Raw genomic sequence first — 18,636 nt, 5'->3', positions numbered from 1 at the left:
AAATAGATATGAAGATATTATTAAATGGATACAGAGTTTTAGTTTGGGCAATGGAAAAGTTCTGGAGATGGGTAGCTCTGATAGTTACACAAAGTGTGAATCTGCTTAATGCCAGGGAATTGTAATTAAAGGGTTACGCCCGGTCAATGTGGCTCAATGCTTGGGCATTGACCTATGAGCAGGGAGGTTGTAGTTCGATTCCACATGCATGGATTGCGAGCTCGGTCCACAATAGGGGGAGTGTAGGAGGCAGCTGGTTAATGATTCTCTCTCGTCATCTCTCTCTCCCTCTCCTTTCCTCTCTGAAATCAATAAAAAATAATAATAAAAAGGGTTAAAATGGTAAATTGTGTGTTATGTATATTTTTGCACAAACACTCACACACAGAACAGACAGGAAAAAACACAAACACATGAGGTATTGTAAAAGAAAATATGACAGACTGGGTAACTGATAAGATGTGGGTGATAAGGAAAAAAGGTGGTTTAGAAAAGACCATAAGGATTTATGCTGGGTGCCTGGAGATGGCAGGTTTGGGGAATGGGACACAAAGTAAGGGGACCTTGTTTAGTGGGGAACACCATGATTGCTAAGGTGAACTTTGTGCACTTTAGGGCTGGGAAGGCACATAAGGAAAAGGTGCCTATTTCCTTAGTAGATGAAAATGTGGACCAGAAGTGGTTTATAAATTCAGAAATCATCACTGAAGTTATAAAACACAAGCCTGGAGGTGAGCTGCTTCACGTTCCTTCTGAAGAACTCACTGTGGTCATCTAATCTCACCTGTTCAGTTTGCGCAGATGAAGAAACCAACCAGAGGGAGATGAGCGAGCTCATACAAGTCCACCCAGAGGCTAAACTAGGCTTTCTGAAGCCAAACTCAATGGTCTTTCTTCTTCATTTTATTTATTCAGGACTGATCATCCTAGATGTGCTAATAACATAAACTCCTGGGTAAAGATGACAAAGGGAACAGGTAGAGGAGTGACAATTACTGTACAGAATGGCCACAACAGGGTCCACTGAAAGAAAAGACGAAATGAGAAGACCTAGAGAATCTATGGGGGACCAGCAGAGAGAACTTCAAGATGAGAGTGATCCTGGCAGCTCCAAGTGAAAGCTCAGAAGAGAACATCCTGCCTCCTTTCTACTAAACCTCTAGTCCCTTCATGCCCGCCCACATCACATGCCATTGACCTTCTCCAAGAAGCCTTCACAAGGGATGACCACACTTCTGCTCAGGGTCCCTCAGCACTCACACAATCTTTACTTCAATAATGCTGCCGTCATGTTCTTGGAGATGTCAGTTTATTTAAAACAATATTATTCAAAGACTAATTTCCCATAGAAATATTGGTATAATTTTGGGTTTTGTTCCCGGAGAATCCCCAAGTGACCTCTGCACCATAAAATGTGGGGAGAAAAGTTAAAATAATTTATCAAAACGTTCTTAAATAACTTAGTCAAAATAAATAAGACCCCAGAATGGCCAGACACGAAGACTTATGCCTTAGGTAGAGTGGTGTTGTGGAAAGAATACAGGATTTAGAGCCAAATGGGGCCTTTCTTGAGGACAGCAAGGTTCCAGCCAAACTCCCTTTGGAAGGCATTTTCTAGTTCTATGATTGGTTGCACCTTGGCGACGTTGGCTTCTCTGGTTTCGTAGCATGCTCAGGGGGCTTCCAGGCCACCCAGGTTTTAGTTTCTGATGGAACTGAGGAAAACCATGAACCAAAATGGCAACTACTTTTCAAGAAAGCCCAACAAATTTGATGATGGACACGTAAGCTGCCCAACCACAGGGGGACTGCCCTTGTTTGTGCTATCTCTGCTCATGTTCTGAGGTTGTGGTAGAGAAATGGATCATTCATTGTGCCTACGGGAGTTGGAGGAGATCACTGTCTATTGGGGAAAAAAATGTTTCCTATGTGTGTGGTGTAAAGCTGGTTTTTATATCTTATTTAAGAGTTTGTATTCCTCATTTTCTTTAAATACTTTTTTTAAAATGTATGATCTTATTGATTTCGGAGAAAGAAAGGGAAAGGGAACGAGAGATAGAAACATCAATGAGGACCTTTTCGGCTGGAGAGAGAATTACCAATTGGATGCTTCCTGCACGCTCCACACTGGGGATCGAACTCACAACCTAGGCCTGTGCCCTGATTGGGAATCAAACCATGACCTCCTCCTAGTTCATGGGTCAACATTCAACCACTGAGCAACACCAGCCGGGCTCTAAATACTTTAATAATGTATTTTCCTGACCATCTAAAATGGTCACTTAAGCAATGTCATTTTAAAAATTGCTAGCTTCACCCTGGCTGGTTTGGCTCAGTGGATAGAGCGTCAGCTTGTGGAATGAAAGGTCCCAGGTTCGATTCCGGTCAAGGGCATGTACCTTAGTTGCAGGCACATCCCCAGTAGGGGGTGTGCAGGAGGCAGCTGATGGATGTTTCTCTCTCATCGATGTTTCTAACTCTCCATCCCTCTCCCTTCCACTCTGTAAAAAGTCAATAAAATATATTTTTTAAAAAATTGCGAGCTTCTCTCTGTAAACATAAATTATAAAATAGAAAAAAAAAAAACACCATGCAATTAGAGGCCTACTAAAGTCTGGACCCTTACTGGACAACTGAATGAACATTCTATACCAGCCCCTGGCAGCCCGACTCCACCCAGTAGGGCATGACAAATGTATCTACGTATAGAATTGGTTAGGCTTTCATAAGAAACATCAGCAGGACAACTGCTTAAAAGGTTAAGGAAATAAAAGCCACAGAATAAGAGAATGCAGTAGCAGCACTTATTAAATATCACTTTCTGTTTGTCCTCTTAGAAAACCCCTTTTTTCCATTTCAGGAAGCAATAGCTTCTCTATGGCCATGGCGCTTCCTGCTCTCCCACAGGCAATGCAAAGTAAAGATATGCCCGAGGAGGCAAGAGGCCTGCCTAGGAAGGAGAGAGAGAAGCTTGAAGGTGACTGTGATGGCAAGGAAGGAGTTAGCAGGAGGCTGTAGGTTCCACAGGAGGTGGGGTCCTACACTCCTCTCTGAGCCAGTGTCCTACAGTGGGATGAGGGTGCTGCACCTTAAGTTCAGGGCCACACTGCCTTGTCAAAGGCCCAGTGCATGGGACCTAAAGGAGCCAAAGCAGGCCTGCAAAGGGGTAACTCAGAGTAAGGAGTGTAGACAAGAGACAGTTACTGGAAGTACCTCCTTAGATAAACGTCACCTTCCTCTCTGTTTCCTGGGTAACCTCAAATTAGCTCCTGCTGGCTGTGAGCCACACACCAGATAACATCCCCATACTCAAGCCATTTTCCTGTTCTGACTCAGAATTTCAGAATCTCAGGGTTGAGAAGGAACTCACAGTCATGCACCTTCTCTTGTAAAAAGTCGGTGCTATATGGAGGACAGATGCTCTTCTGGTTATGATGCATTTACTATTCTGCTGTTTTACTATAAATATGATTAACTTACTAAAAATATAGAAGTTTTAAAAAAATGTATCCATCCTTATGTCTTCTTGCTTATGGGCACAGCCCTCAACTATGAACTGATACAAACAAAAGACAAATGCCTTCAGAAAAGGGATGGAATTGAAAAGATGAGGAGGAAAGACATGAGGTGAGGAGAAAAGGTCTCTGTGGGTGTCTTGAGTTCTTTGAGGTAACTTCTGTCCAGTCCCAGCTCTGCCCCAGAAAACTATGTGACCTGGGATAAACCCTTATTCTCTTTTGGACTGCAACGTTTTCATCTGTCAAATGGGTGTAGTGCAAAAATGCCCCTGAATTCTCCTCCAGCCCTATCAGTCCATGATTATGAACCTCACTCCTTTGATGACATGAACTTCCAGGAAACATATTTCTACCAGAGGCTTTCAGGATTTCATAGTTTAGAACATGTAAGAACTGCGTTAAAAAAATACATTTAGCAGTTGAGCCTCTGTCTTCTTTAATCATAATATTATGCTAGGCTGGCCAGAGTTTATTCTTCCCCAGATATAGATATAAAACAGACTATACCACTAGAAAAATAATGCATTATTAAAATAAGAAATTTCTGCACATTATTTGGAAAAAAATCAATAAGGAGACATACTTATAATCCTGATGTATTTGTAAAAACTTTTATAGATTATGTCTATGTTTTTATTGTAATACATGCAAAATACAGCTCCCTCCTTTTTAAAAATAAATAATTTGTACCTTGGTATTTTTAAATAAGATCCAAAAGTCTTCTATGTTTACCTTCCTTCCGCTCTTCTTTGTCAAGGTCATCTCTATGTTAGGGATACCCCGCAGCCTAAATATCTACTTTTTTAGTCATTTTCTGGGGCAATAGAGGAAGAGAGATTAGGATTAGGGTGTAGGGAGCAAGCAAGGGGGGGGGAGGGTAAGAGAGAGATCAAGATTCTTAACATCTGTTTGTAGTTGAATTGCTTAATTTGTGGAATCCTAGTGATTCCCAGTTTCATGAGATGGTGAGTTATATAACATGTTCAATATTTTAATTCAAATTCTACAACTTGAGGGTGTTTCTACTAACACAGAAGACATCCAGAAATACTATCATTGGTGCTGTGTTTATAAATGCAAATCTCATTACCCCGAGGGCTCATTAATAGCTTAACGGGAAATATAAAGCAATTTTCTGACTTTCCATGATCACATCCTACTAAAATCATAGCCTAATAGAATTCTCCCCAAATTTAACCTCTATTTGAGACTCTGTATACTTAGATGTCTTTCAACTGAACTAAACCTCTCCCATGACACAAACCTCTGGACAACTTTATGTATCTAGTCATCAGCTAGACCACAAATTTACATAAAACTCAGCAATCATGAGGCACCTTGTCAGCTCTTAATGAAAACATCTCAATTCGATCATGTGCTGCAGCCCTAATCCAGTCGCAGATGCCTTTTCTAAACAAAGGTAAAGGTCCAATCCTAACATACTGAATCGCCACACTGTTGCCATAGAAACTTGAGGGAAACATATGGGGGGTGGTGGGGGAGAAGAAAATGAAACGGTGGTGTGCTTAGATTCTCTGCTTTAAACTGCACTCCTGAGAATTTCCGTAGTCTCTGTGTGCAGACAAAATGACAGGCACCTCTCCCTTCTGCCCGCCCAGCTGTGAGCTCACTCACCTTCTCAGTGCGGACAGTGAAGACTCCTTAAAACAGGAATGACAAAACATAAAAGCTTTCCACATGCAGCCTGCCAAGCACCTAACCCGGATGGATTATTTTTTAAGCCCACAAGCTAGAGGAACATTTTGGCTCCGGTGAAAATGTTTGTATTCTCCTTCTATTAAAGTGTGTGTGTGTGTGTGTGTTTTCACATACTCCACACCCTCCATTTGTTAAGAATTCCCTTTAATTCTTCCTCGATCCACTCCCAATCCATTCACATACACCCACACCCCATTCCCATTGCTATTACATCAGAAAATGCTGTCTCAGGGAAGGACAGCACAGTCTGCCTGGTGGCCTAGATAGTGAGTCACAGTGATTTCCTATATTATGCAGGCAAATGGCTTTATCACCTGTTTCCTTCCTACTAGAGGTACAGGCTTCTCTTCAGGTCTAAATGGTGTGATTGCCTCCACACACTTTCCCACTAACTCACTCTGCCTGGCACAAAAACCCCACAGCTGTGTCAGGAGTCACACATCATTCACAGCGATGGTTACACACTGAAATGCTGCCTTTACAACTCAGAGAGGCCGCCCTGCTGGCTGCATTGCGTTTTGGTGGACACACAGCTTAGAAGATCTCCCTTGTCCCTCCTCCATCCCCACCCAGGTTGGCAAAAGCCACAGGGCTTGCAATCATGCCTGCTGCTGCTGATACACTGAAATTTCTTGTGTAGGAAACTCCCTCCATCTTCTCACACTACAACTACTTGCTGCAATCTGGGTTTTCAACACGCTGTTTTTGCACCCAGAGGAATCACCATAGATACGTTTTTTGAAGTTTCAGAGATAACTAATTAAAATCCATGTTGAGTTGTTTGGATAACTCCTTAATATTCAATTTACCCAAATAATTAGTTCATCTGGTCATCTTCCATCCCTATATTATTCTGCCAAATTGCCTTTGCTTTACATTTTAAAAAATCTATACCAGTATCTATGAAAGCCTAAGCAACTGTTCGACTGGTTGACCAAAGAATCAGTCAACCAGTTGCTATGATGAGCACTGACCACCAGGGGGCAGACACTCAATGCAGGACCTGCCCCCTGGTGGTCAGTGAACTCCTACAGCCAACCTCTTGCAGCTGGCCAACCTCCCGCAGTCCCTCCACCCAGCCAGCCCGCCCTGATCAGCCCCAATTGCCAGCCAGGCCAAGGGACCCCACTCATGCACGAATTCGTGCACTGAGCCTCTAGTGTTATAATATTAACTCAAAATTAAATAGTTTTTGTCACCCAAGGCTCAAAGTGATATCAGCTTATCTCACTCCCCAAGTGCTTATGGAATACCTACAATAATGGCCGAATGATGCAATGTAACATTGATCAGAACCTTATGAAATAGTTACAATAATCTTGATTCTGAAGATGAGGAAACTGAGTTTCATTCACCGCTCAATGAATATTTTCTGCATGTGGGTGATGTATTGGGCTCTGTGATCAGGCTAGACTTTTGGTGGTGAGCAGTTCAGGCAAGGTCCTTGCCAGAGTCAGGTTTACACTCTAACTGCAGTTGAGGAATATGTCCTAGGTCTAACTTTTCATGAAAGGCTGGTACCAGATTAAAAACTAACTATGCCTATCCCATAGCCCCTACTCCCTCTAGCACACTGTGCACAGTCAGATTTGGTCTTTTCCTTATGACCTACGGAAGCCATTGAAAACATTTCAGTAGTAGAAATACATGATCACATCTACAGTTCAGAATAACCACTGGCAACAATGTGGAGAAAAGATTCAATATAGAAAAGCCATTACATTTATGAACAATGGTTTTCAACAAAGATGCCAAGACAATTAAATGGGCTCAGAACAGTCTTTTCAACAAATGGTATTGGGAAAACTGGATATCCGGAAGCAAAAGTATGAACTTGGAACCCTGCCTTATCATATAGAAAATTTAACTCAAATGGACCAAAAACTAAACTATAAAACTCTTAGAAGAAAAAATAGGTTAAATCTTCATGACTTTGGATTAGGCAAGGATTTATTAGATACGACACCAAACGCACGAACAACCAAAGAAATAATAAATAAATTGCACTTCCACTGATTTTTCAAAAAAAACAACAAACAAACAAACAAAAAAAAAACACAAGAGATAGAGCTTACTCTGAGAATTAGAAACATTCTTCTCTCTGAGTAATACCAAACTGGATAATAATGAGTCCCTCAACAGATTCATAAGAAAGAAGGAAGTCCTATTTCCTATCTGGAATTCAACAGTATTTTCACCATTGGACACTAAGAATTACTATTTATATTCAAAGGAGACAATAGTTGGAGAGAAGTTCAGAAAGCTATTTTTTGAAATCATTAGAAAATACTTGAATTTACTGAATTGCCTTTTGCATTACAAAGGATTCCAGTATGGAATGCCTTATAATGGCTTTCTACTTTTTCCTCTGAATTAAGTTTTGACCACTCAGAAATTCAATTCAAATAAGTACTTTTCTGAAAGGTCCTAATTTTATATACACATGTACATATGTCCTCCATATGCTATATCACAGATATCAGGCATAAGCAATTTGACTTTATCAAAATTAAAAATAAGCAAAGGACACTATCAAAGTTAAAAAAAACTACAGAATACAAGAAAATATTTGCAAGTCATATATCTTATAAGGGTCTAGTATCCAGGAAACAGTATGAAGAACTAGGACAACTCAACAATAAAAAGATAAATTCAGCAGAAGATTTGAATCAATATTTTCCCAAATAAAGTATACAAATAGCCAATAGCCCATGAAAAGATATTAGTCATTAGGAAAATGCAAATCAAAACCACAATAGGATACCACATCACACCCAATAGAATGGCTAAGTAAAAAAGACAGATAATAACAAATCTTGACAAAAATGAAGAGAAACAGGAAGTTTCATATACCGCTGGTGAGAATGCAAAATTGTTCCATCACTTTGGAAAACAATTTGGCAGTTTCTTAGGAAGTTAAGAACGAAGTTTAACAGTGAGTCTTTTACTTTTTAATTTACCACAATAGGATACCACATCACACCCAATAGAATGGCTAAGTAAAAAAGACAGATAATAACAAATCTTGACAAAAATGAAGAGAAACAGGAAGTTTCATATACCGCTGGTGAGAATGCAAAATTGTTCCATCACTTTGGAAGACAATTTGGCAGTTTCTTAAAAAGTTAAAAACGAAGTTTAACAGTGAGTCCCTTTATTTTTTAATTTTATTTTTTAAATATTTTTTTATTTATTTCAGACAGGAAGGATGCCAGAGGCCAATTCAAGCATGTAGCAGGGCTGAATCATCTGGAGTGGCAAGGGCACTTCCCCAAACCTGAGAAGGGATGACTGCTGGCTGCCAGACAGCTCAGGGCATCTTAATCTACATGTTATTGCCTCCTCCTGGCCAAACCCCTGAACAGTCAGAGGTAATTCCCCATTCTGACACTGGACTGTATATAGGAAACCCTACCCTTTGATGTGTATATCTACCTCACCTTAGGGCAAATTGTGTTAATAAAAAGCAAGGGGTCCTGAGATGAGGAGAACTTAGTTCCTTAAGCTAAGTCTTCTCTGACTCCCTATAATGCCTTTCAAAATTATGTTTCGTCTCTGAACTTTTATTTAATTTACGCACAGCCCCTTCTCCAGATTTCTGAACCCTTATCGATGCCGGATCAAGACCACCGGCTTAAGAAGGAAGAGGGAGAGAGAGATAGAAGCTTCAATGATGAGAGAGAATCATTGATTAGCTGTCTCCTGCCCACCCCACGCTAAGGATCTAGAGTTGATTGGCTGCCTCCTGCCCACCCCACACTGAGGATCTAGCCACAACCCCAGCATGTGCTCTGACCCAGAATTGGACTGTGACCTCCTGGTTCATAGATCAATGCTCAACCACTAAGCCACACTGGCCAGGCAACAGGGAGTCCCTTTAAAGATAGAGTTTAATATGTCACAGTAATTATACTATAGGAATACACACAAAAGAATTAAAAGTGTATGTCCATACCAAAACTTGTAAATTAATGTTCATAGCATTATCATTTATATAGTCAAAAAGTTTCCTGATCGCCCCTAACCAGTGTGCCTGCCTGCCTTATTGCCCCTAACCACTTGTCTGCCTGACTGATCACCCCTAACTGCCTCTGCCTGCCTGCCTGCCTCATTGCCCCTAACCGCCTCTGCCTCAGCCCCCACCACCGTGGCTTCATCTGGAAGGTCATCCAGAAGGATGTCTGGAATGACATCCAGAAAGGTCATTTGGCTATCTGGTCTAATTAGCATATTACACTTTTATTATTATAGATACCATTCTATTCAAATGAAATGGCCAGAATAGGCAAAACCATAGAGACAGAAAGTAAGTTACTGGCTACTCTGAACGGGTAAGTTGAGAAAATGAAGAATGACTATTACTTGGTATGAGATTTCTTTTTGAGGTGATAAAAATGTTCTAAAGAATTCTTAGAACGGTAGTGGTTGTAAACATTGTATGCAGAGGTAGTTTGGCAGCAGCCAGAAGGATGTCTGGAATGACATCCAGAAAGGTCATTTGGCTATCTCGTCTAATTAGCATATTATGCTTTTATTATTATAGATTCCATTCTATTCAAATAAAATGGCCAGAATAGGCAAATAGAGACAGAAAGTAAGTTACTGCCTACTTTGACGGGGAAGTTGAGAAAATGAAGAATGACTATAAGTTGGTATGAGATTTCTTTTTGAGGTGATAAAAATGTTCTAAAGAATTCTTAGAACGGTAGTGGTTGTAAACATTGTATGCAGAGGTAGTTTGGCAGCATGCAGATAGCAAGAAATGGTCACTCACAACTCACCACAGTATTAGAGGTAAACATAGACTATCCTTTTAATCGCCTATAATGTGTTCGTATTGCTTTTGTAATCTGAGAAAAATACATCTTAATGATTTTTTTAAACAAGCTTCAGGCTGCATAATCACTCTTACTTCAAGGTTTCCCCCCTTTAGGGACTGACCCTGTAATTTACTAGTGGGTGGGTATTAACACCAATGGCAACAAGACCAACAGAAATTCATTAATACCACAAAAACAAATTAGTTTGAGTTTTTTGTCTGCACAAATGTCATGGTACTTCAAGCTGTCTTATAACAATGGAATCATTTCAAACACATGGCTGAATTTTCTACACAGCCTTGCTCTTTATGTAGAATTGTCTGCATTTGTTTTAGGCGAGGGGAAAAGAAAGTCTCTGATGACATTTTGCAAATACAAGTTGATGATTTTCAAAACTATTTCTTTTTCCTAGAGCCAACTGTATTCGTTGGAAGTCTATTCCCATCTGCCATCAATAAAAACAAACCTTATCTCAAAACATGGCTGTTTGAAATGTCATTGCAGTACTCCACCTATTTTCTTGTGAGGGGAGGAAGAAAAGCTTTGGTTGACTCCACATTCTGGAGGGGCCAGTCTGTATTTCTGTGTACAGCGTGTGTGAGAAAGAAATCAAGGTTGAATGGAGGGGAGAAAAAACAGAGAACTCTAGTATCAAAAACTGATTTAATAATAATTTTGTTAGCTCCATTACATTACTAATTTTTAGGATATATTAGGTTTTATGATTGAAAAACTTTATATATATATATCTTATACGGGTGTTACTCAAATGTAATGTGCATATAAATTATCTAGGGCTTTGGTTAAAATGTAGATTCTGAGTCAATAAGTCTGGGCAGGACTAATCTGCATTTCTAATATGTGTGAGTGTCTGTGTACATATATGTCATGCATACACAGACAAAATTATAATGTCCAATGGAGAATGCTTAGATTAGATATAACTTTTACTATTTTATTTTTAATGCAGACTATTCTCTGGCAATAGCCTCCTTTATGAAAAAGAAGATATAAATGCCTTTTAAAAAGTTAAATGTGGCTGTGGCAGGCAGTCCCACAATGGTACCGCTGCCTCTGGTACCCTCCTGGAGTCCACTGACATATTGTGCCAGGATTGCTATAGGGTCAATAGAATTGAGCAAAACTGCTATATCATTTCTGAGATTAAGTTGTAAAAGACATGGGGGCTTCCATCCTGGGCTCTCCTGCATACTCTCTGGATCACGCCCCCTGGGGCAAGCCAGCTGGCTTGGTGTGAGCAGTCCTAGGGAGAGGCCCACAAGGTGAGCAACCACGATCTCCTGCCAACAGCCACGTGAGTGAACCTGATGGGAGATCCTTCAGCCGGTCAAGGTTTCAGATGACTATAGCCCCAGCCTGCATCTTGGCTGTACCCACAGAGACCATCTGATCCAGAGTCACCCAGCTACTACTAGATTCTTGACCCTCAGAAACTTTAGGGTCATGAACATTTGTTGTTTTAAGCTACTACCAAGTTGTGGGCTACATATATAGCAATTGCTAACAAATACACGGGCAAAGAACCCATGAAAAATTGGTCGGTTTCTGTTTCATAGATTTTTTTCAATAAAATCATGTTTTGACCTCCCATAGTTAAAAAAACCAACTACTGTATAATGGTTTAGGATGACTGATCAATCTCTTTCTATCTGTTTCTGTCCCTCACAGCAGAGCAGTGCTGGAAGAAGGTGAGAGCAAAGCCATCCCCTCTTCACATACACTCACATACACACACACACACACACACACACACACACACACACACACACACACGGCGCGCTCTGAGCTCACACCTGGCAACCCTATCACTGTGCATTCTCCCAACTCGGCAGCTGGGCCTTACTCTGTGGGAAGCAGAACACTTATTTAAAGAAGTAGGAAGCAGCACTCCACTGTATCTGTAACATATGCTGAGGAAAGAAAACCATCTTCTGTTAAAATTACCTAGAAAGGTAAGAACTAAGTCTTAGGTAAAAATGATGTCTAACCTACATCAAAAGCAAGAGTATTATGATGACCATGATTGTTCACTGGAATAATAGCAACTGCTTCCCTACGGCTGTGCTGGCCCCTTTGTATATATTAACTCCTGTCATTCTCACAAACGCATGAAGTAGGGACAGTGAAAATTCCCATTTTACAGGTGAGGAAACTATAGAGAAGTAACTTGTTCAAAGTCACACAGCCAGTTAGGTGATAGGGCCAGTCAGGCTCCAGAGGCCAGGCTCTCACCCCCTGTATACTGGCCCGCATAATGAACAAATTTAGGGTGTCCCCAAATTCACGCAAGAAGTAATTTTGAAAACACAGGTTTATAGTTAAAAATTGTGAATTTTTTATTGATTCATAAAGCATACAGTACAGGGTTATGTATGGAATAGCACATCGGGTAAATGGCCTCCACGGCTTTGCTGGCACATACGCAAAGCCATGGTCTTCATTGGTCTTCATTGTCCCTGCTCCTGGGCCACAATTGGTACTTGGTAATGCTTATCAAATTGAAGGGATTGAAATCAAAGGGCAACAGATATTAGAATCTGATTCAGTAAACCAAGTAAAATTAGGCTTTTATTTGTTGTTGTTGTTGTTGTTAATGCTCACGCAAAATTCAAATCTTGTATGAATTTTGGGACACCCTATATATTTACTACATTAAAAGCTGTCAATTCCAAAACCAAGGTCAGGTCAAAGTGACACGCTTTCACTATTTACTCTCTTAGTTAAGAAACACGGGGATTCCAGACAACTTGTGAATAGTGATGCCTTCAAATCAACTACAATGTGGAATAAAGGCACATGGGTCCAGAGGGGTGGGTGAGCAATTACTTTCTGCAGCTTCCTGAGTCCCACTAATCCTAACTGCTGAGCAGAGAAAGATACAAGTGTCTCACCTGCGTTTCGGGATTCTAACACTTGGCCGCACTGTGTCTGTGTTTATCTTTGGACTCTGCCTCGCCCATTAACGGTGATCTTAGGCTGAAACCGGCTGGCCCCCCTCTCTGAGCATACCCGTCACATCATGAATAATGATTGGGCACTTTCCTTTAGGGATGCTCCTAGCAGCAGGATGGAGTCCAGCTGCCATGTGTTGCCTAAACTGAACATTCAAACAAGGTGGAAAACACTAGATCTGTGTCCTTGGATACCGGCAGCTTCTAGGGCTGTTTATTGCTCAGCATCTTAAATCAAAATAGAAGGAGGTTTCACCCTGGGCCCTCTGTTTCCAGTGCACATGTCCTTGGGCAAGGGAGAATAATTTTGCAGCCAATCTGTTCTTTAATAAGAATCATTGAGCCCTGGCTAGTGTAGTTCCGTGGTTAGAGTGTCTGCCGATGTATTGGAGGGTCTCGGGTTTGAATCCTGGTCAAGGGCATGTACCTGGGTTGCAGGTTCAATCCAGCATTCAGGAGGCAAACACTCCATGTGTCTCTCTCACATTGATGTCTCTCCTTCTACTCACTCTCTCCCTCCCTACCAATCTCTCTAAAAAATAAAATAAAATGGAAAAAAACATCCTCAGGTATGGATTAAAAAGAAATAAAAAATAAGAATCACTGAGGAGCCAGAATTGTTGCCCATCTTCTTCATTTCTGAATAGCAGTGGTAGCTCTTCTTTTATTTTAATCAAGAGGCAAATGATCCTTTTTGACTCTCAGAATGGAAAGACAATTTAGGAAACTCGGGCAGTGATAGCAAATCCAGCCCTACCCACCAGATGTTTCTCTAAGAGTTTACTTTTGTGTTTTCTATAATGATACATTCGTGATGGATTTAATTAAAATTGTGGATGCTATTTTAGGACTGTGTTGCAAGTAAATACATTAAATGAAAGTTTAAAGAATGTAATGTTTTAAATAGTCAAGTTTTAAAGAAAAATGTATAGTTAGTGCATATTTGGAACACTTGTGTGGCTCACCATGGGGAAATGCAGAAGCAGTGTAGCCAAGGATGGTTTCATTAGAGAGGGCCAATGTAGAACACATTTTTAAATTCACCCTTTCATTGAGTTACTCAGCAAGTAGTTATTGTGTATCTACTAAGTGCCAGGCTCTATTCTAGACATAGAGGTGGTTTCAGTGAACAAAGCAAGTATCCCTGCACCCAAGGAATATGCTTTCTAGTCAGACGATACAGACACTAAATGATAAGCATAATAGGTACACTCTACCATTTGTTTGGTGACAAGTGCCATGGGAAAAAAAAGGAGGTCCTATCTATACTAATAAAATGGTAATATGCTAATTAGACCGGGCATCTTCCGGACATTCTTCCGGACGTCCTTCCAAACAAAGCCACAGGGGCGGGGGCCAAGGCAGAGGCAGTTAGGGGCAATCAGGCCAGCAGGGGAGAGCAGTTAGGGGTGATCAGGCTGGCAGGGGAGAGCAGTTAGGGGAAATCAGGCAGGCAGGCAGAGTGGTTAGGGGCAATCAGGCAGGCAGGCAGGTGAGCAGTTAGGAGCCAGCGGTCCTGGATTGTGAGAAGGATGTCCGACTGCCCGTTTAAGCCGATCCTGCCTAAACCGGCAGTCAACATCCCCCGAGGGGTCCCGGATTGGAGAGGGTGCAGGCTGGGATGAAGGACTCCCACCTCCCCATGCATGAATTTCGTGCTCCGGGCCTCTAGATTTTAGTAAGATGGTCAAGGTGTGCCTCATTGAGAAAGTGACATTTCGGGTAAGATTTAAGAGGCTGGAGGCATTTTTCATAGGGATATCTGGAAGAAAAATTTTCCAGTCAGTGCAAACAGCCAATTCGAGGCTCAAGGCAGGAGTGTGCCTGCTGTATGGGGACCAGCAGTGAGCCAGAGTGGCTGGGGCAGAGAAGCAAGGGTGAAAGCAGTCAGAGAAGAGGTAACAGGGGTCGTTCAAAAGACTCCAACCTTCACTCTGAAGGGGACTTCCTAAAGGGTTTTGCCAACTGGTATTTTTACTGGATCACTTTGGCTGCTATACAGGGACAAGAGAAGCACAGAGACCATTAGCACGTTATTGCAATAATCAAAGTTGAAGAAGACAGTGACTCAAAATAGGTGGTACATGAGGCAGAGGAAGGATTGAGTGGACTTTGGGCATTTGAAAAGGAGAGGCAGCATTCGCTGGCTGATGGGTGTGAGAAAAGGAGAGGTCAAGAAAATCTCTGAGGTTTTTGGCTTTAGAAACTTTAATAATGGAGCTCACTTTTTAAAAAATATATATTTTATTGATTTTTTACAGAGAGGAAGTGAGAGGGATAGAGAGTTAGAAACATCTATGAGAGAGAAACATTGATCAGCTGCCTCCTGCACGCCCCCTACTGGGGATGTGCCCGCAACCAAGGTACATGCCCTTGACCAGAATTGAACCTGGGACCCTTCTGTCCACAGGCCGATGCTCTATCCACTGAGCCAAACCGGTTAGGGCTCACTTTTAATGTAGTTGGTATATCTGGGGAAGGCTACAGGTAGAAGGATGATCATTTTAGACATTTGAAATGTGAGATATCAATTAGAAGTCCAAGTGGAACTGAATAGACAGCTGGATACCAGAGTCAGAGGAGAGAAATCTAGACTGGAGATAGACTATTTTACTAAAAATAGCCTATTGTTTTGGCCACTAGATAAAACACCTAGCATGAAAAGTGTAAGTCTCCTCCATATGAGTCACATGACTCCTGGGCGAACCACACTGGATAAAAGAATCGATCGACTTCATGATAACACGGGAAGAACCAAGTTTCTAAGCCATGTGCCCATCAGACGGCCAGATGTGTGTGTGAAACAAAAACCCAGTAACCAGGAGTCTTTACATCAGAAACACAAATCTTGTTCAAAATAATCAATAGAACGGATGCAAATGTAGCGATTGTGCTCGAAAAAATGTCAAGAGAAAAATGCTGTGCAGAAGCTATTTTCATTTCTCCCCTCTCAATTTCTGCTGTTCACCGTTTCTTAACGCTTCCAACCCTCTGAAGGCAATCTGGTAGAACGATGTAGTCCATAAATGGTCCATAAATGTCTGTGTTCACAGTTTTTGCAGGGGAAATTATTCCTATTTATAATCTTACCACATGTGCTACAGTCAAGATCTCAACTGCACAGGGAAGGAAGGCCCCTACCCCTGCTATGTCTCTGCTTCCTGTAACAGTGCCGGTATGACATCGTGGACAGTGAAGAAACAGTTTTATAAGGCACAATATTGTAAAGCTGCAGTCAAGGCGAAGCTACCATATGTGAAAGTCACTCTGAATGTTATGAGAGAAAATAGGTTTCGACTCTTGAAAGGAAACGCTGTTTCCTTTGCTTTCCTGTATGAGAGGGAGCAGGCACCATCGCGACAAGCAGGGACTCTCAGCCAGACTCCCTATGTTTAAATCCCAGCTCGGTACCAGCTGTGTGACCATCAGCAAGCTACGGAACCTCTCTGTGCCATACCTCCACTGTCTGCAAAATGAGGGTAATCACAGTTTTCCCACCTCATAAGTGTTGTCAAGAATATTAAATGAGCCTGATTGAGCCACGGTTGGATTCCTGGTCAGGGCATATGCCCGGATTGCAGGCTTGATCCCCACTGTGGGGCGTGCAGAAGGTAGCCGATCAATGGTTCTCTCTCATCATTGATGTTCCTAGCTCTCTCTCTCCCTCTCCCTTCCTCTCTGAAATCAATAAAAAATATATTTTTAAAAGAAATAATAAATGTAATAATATTGATAAAGTCATTTAAAAGGTTCCTGGAAATAGCAAGCCCGAAAGAAGTTTTTGGTAATTCAGTAAAGTACTGATTTTTCTTTTTTAAAGTGTACTTCCTTCTGCTTGCCTCTGCCATTGGTGCATGTTTTTCATAATTTTTATAAGTTTTCAGAAACTGCCGGCAGCAGTCACATACTTTTGCATTTTATTCCCATAACTGTAGACTCGTTCTTCTCTACGCCTCCTCTCTGAGGCAGTTTCTGAGGCATGCCGGTCCCGCTGCCTGCCTTCCAGAAATTGCCTGCAGCACGCCTGGTGGGGTTCCAAGTTCTCCACAGTCAGCCAAGTAAGGTTTAGTGTTATTTTTCATCACCTTGACGTCAGTGAGAAATATCACTAAATTAATGCAAAAAAGATGTTCAATAGGATTTCATGAATAACTCAAAGCCCACTGCAAATACAGGATTGTCTGTGATGTTTTGAATTGATGGAAATCCACCTAGGGATTTCCAGCAATTCATAACCCGATTTCAGCTGACCGATGTAAAGCTGCGTTTTTTAAAATCTGGCAAGTCAGAATGAAAGTAGAGAGTCTCTTCCAGGCAAACACTCCAAATTGATTCAATTATCATTGACAACTAATGAATTCACCGTAGATATCGGCAAAAGTCCCTTACAGACAAACTTGACCACAGCAGCTTACACCCAAACACTTTTGACTTACTTTAAAACATGACCGAGGAAAGCATTGTCTCCACCTCGTTAGGCCTGCCTACACCGATCCAACTCCCACAGTCCCCTCAGCCTTCACCACTGTCTTTGGACATGCTTGACAAATGACATGTGCAAAAGTCATTCCACTTGTACTCGAAACTTGAAAACTTTCTCCCACATGTTTCTCGCAGGCTGCCAATATCCATCAGCAAGGGATTTAACATGAATCTTCTTTGTATTCTTGATAGTTTGAGTTCCAGAGTCTGATGTAACACTTTTATTTCTTCACATATGAGCAACATCAAACGCAAAGAAATGGGTCTTCAAAATCTTAATTTTGAGAACATTCATTATGGGGGAATCTTCTTCAATTTTTCATACTTTACTGTGTTTGTCACTCGAGTTTTTCCTTCCTCCTTCCTTCCTTCATTTTTTAGCATTATTGCTACTTAAGACTTGCCCATTCTGGTATCAGGGTAGGTCGAAAGTTTGGCTCTTTTTAAATTTCCTCCTTCAATATCTGCAGCACAAACTTGTCAGGGCAAACTCATCCTCTAGAATTGATTCCTCTAGGGAGAGTAATTGAGTTGAATGACTAACATGCATCATTTCATTAAAACTGTTATCACTAGTGACATTTTTAAATGTGAAAAACAATGAATATTTCTTAGCCGTCTCGTAACTTGACCGCTCAGTGGCATTTGACCCAAGTAAAGCCTTCTTCTTTTCAAGCTCCTAAAATTCCACCTTTTCCCTGGTATTTTTCTTAGCTATCTTGATGCTCTTTATTGGTCTTAATTGATCTCAAGTTCCTATTTCATTCCCTAGAGCAGGGTGGGGAACATCTGGCCCTAGAGCTGCATAAGGCCTGCAAAATCATTTGGTCTGGCCCTGCCACAGCATTAGGGGTGAGTTAATGTTTGACCAAATATAGCAGGCTCATTTTTAAGGTGATAATTTTGTGTGGCCCACGAATGATGCTATAAATATCCACATGGCCCTTGGCAGGAAAAAGGTTCCCCACCCCTGCCCTAGAGTTATGACACTTGTCTTTTCTTTCTCATTTCACTACACTGGTTGATCCCAGCTCCATTACCCGCTAGCTGTGTGTCTTTGAGGAAGTTATTTACCAGTAGCTTGTTTGTGCCTGTTTTTTCACCTACAAAGTGGAATAACATTAT

General features: G+C 41.3%; 1 pseudogene; it reads left to right on the top strand.

Moving 5' to 3' along the window:
* The first annotated feature begins 583 nt into the window (after positions 1-583).
* The window catches only part of LOC102764365, a 24,327-nt pseudogene continuing 6,274 nt past the window's right edge, over positions 584-18,636 (top strand).

Source organism: Myotis davidii, unplaced genomic scaffold (assembly GCF_000327345.1).
Source record: "Myotis davidii unplaced genomic scaffold, ASM32734v1 scaffold197, whole genome shotgun sequence".
NCBI lineage: Eukaryota > Metazoa > Chordata > Mammalia > Chiroptera > Vespertilionidae > Myotis > Myotis davidii.
The sequence above is the reverse complement of the archived record's forward strand: the minus strand, read 5'-3'. Positions and strand labels throughout refer to the sequence as shown.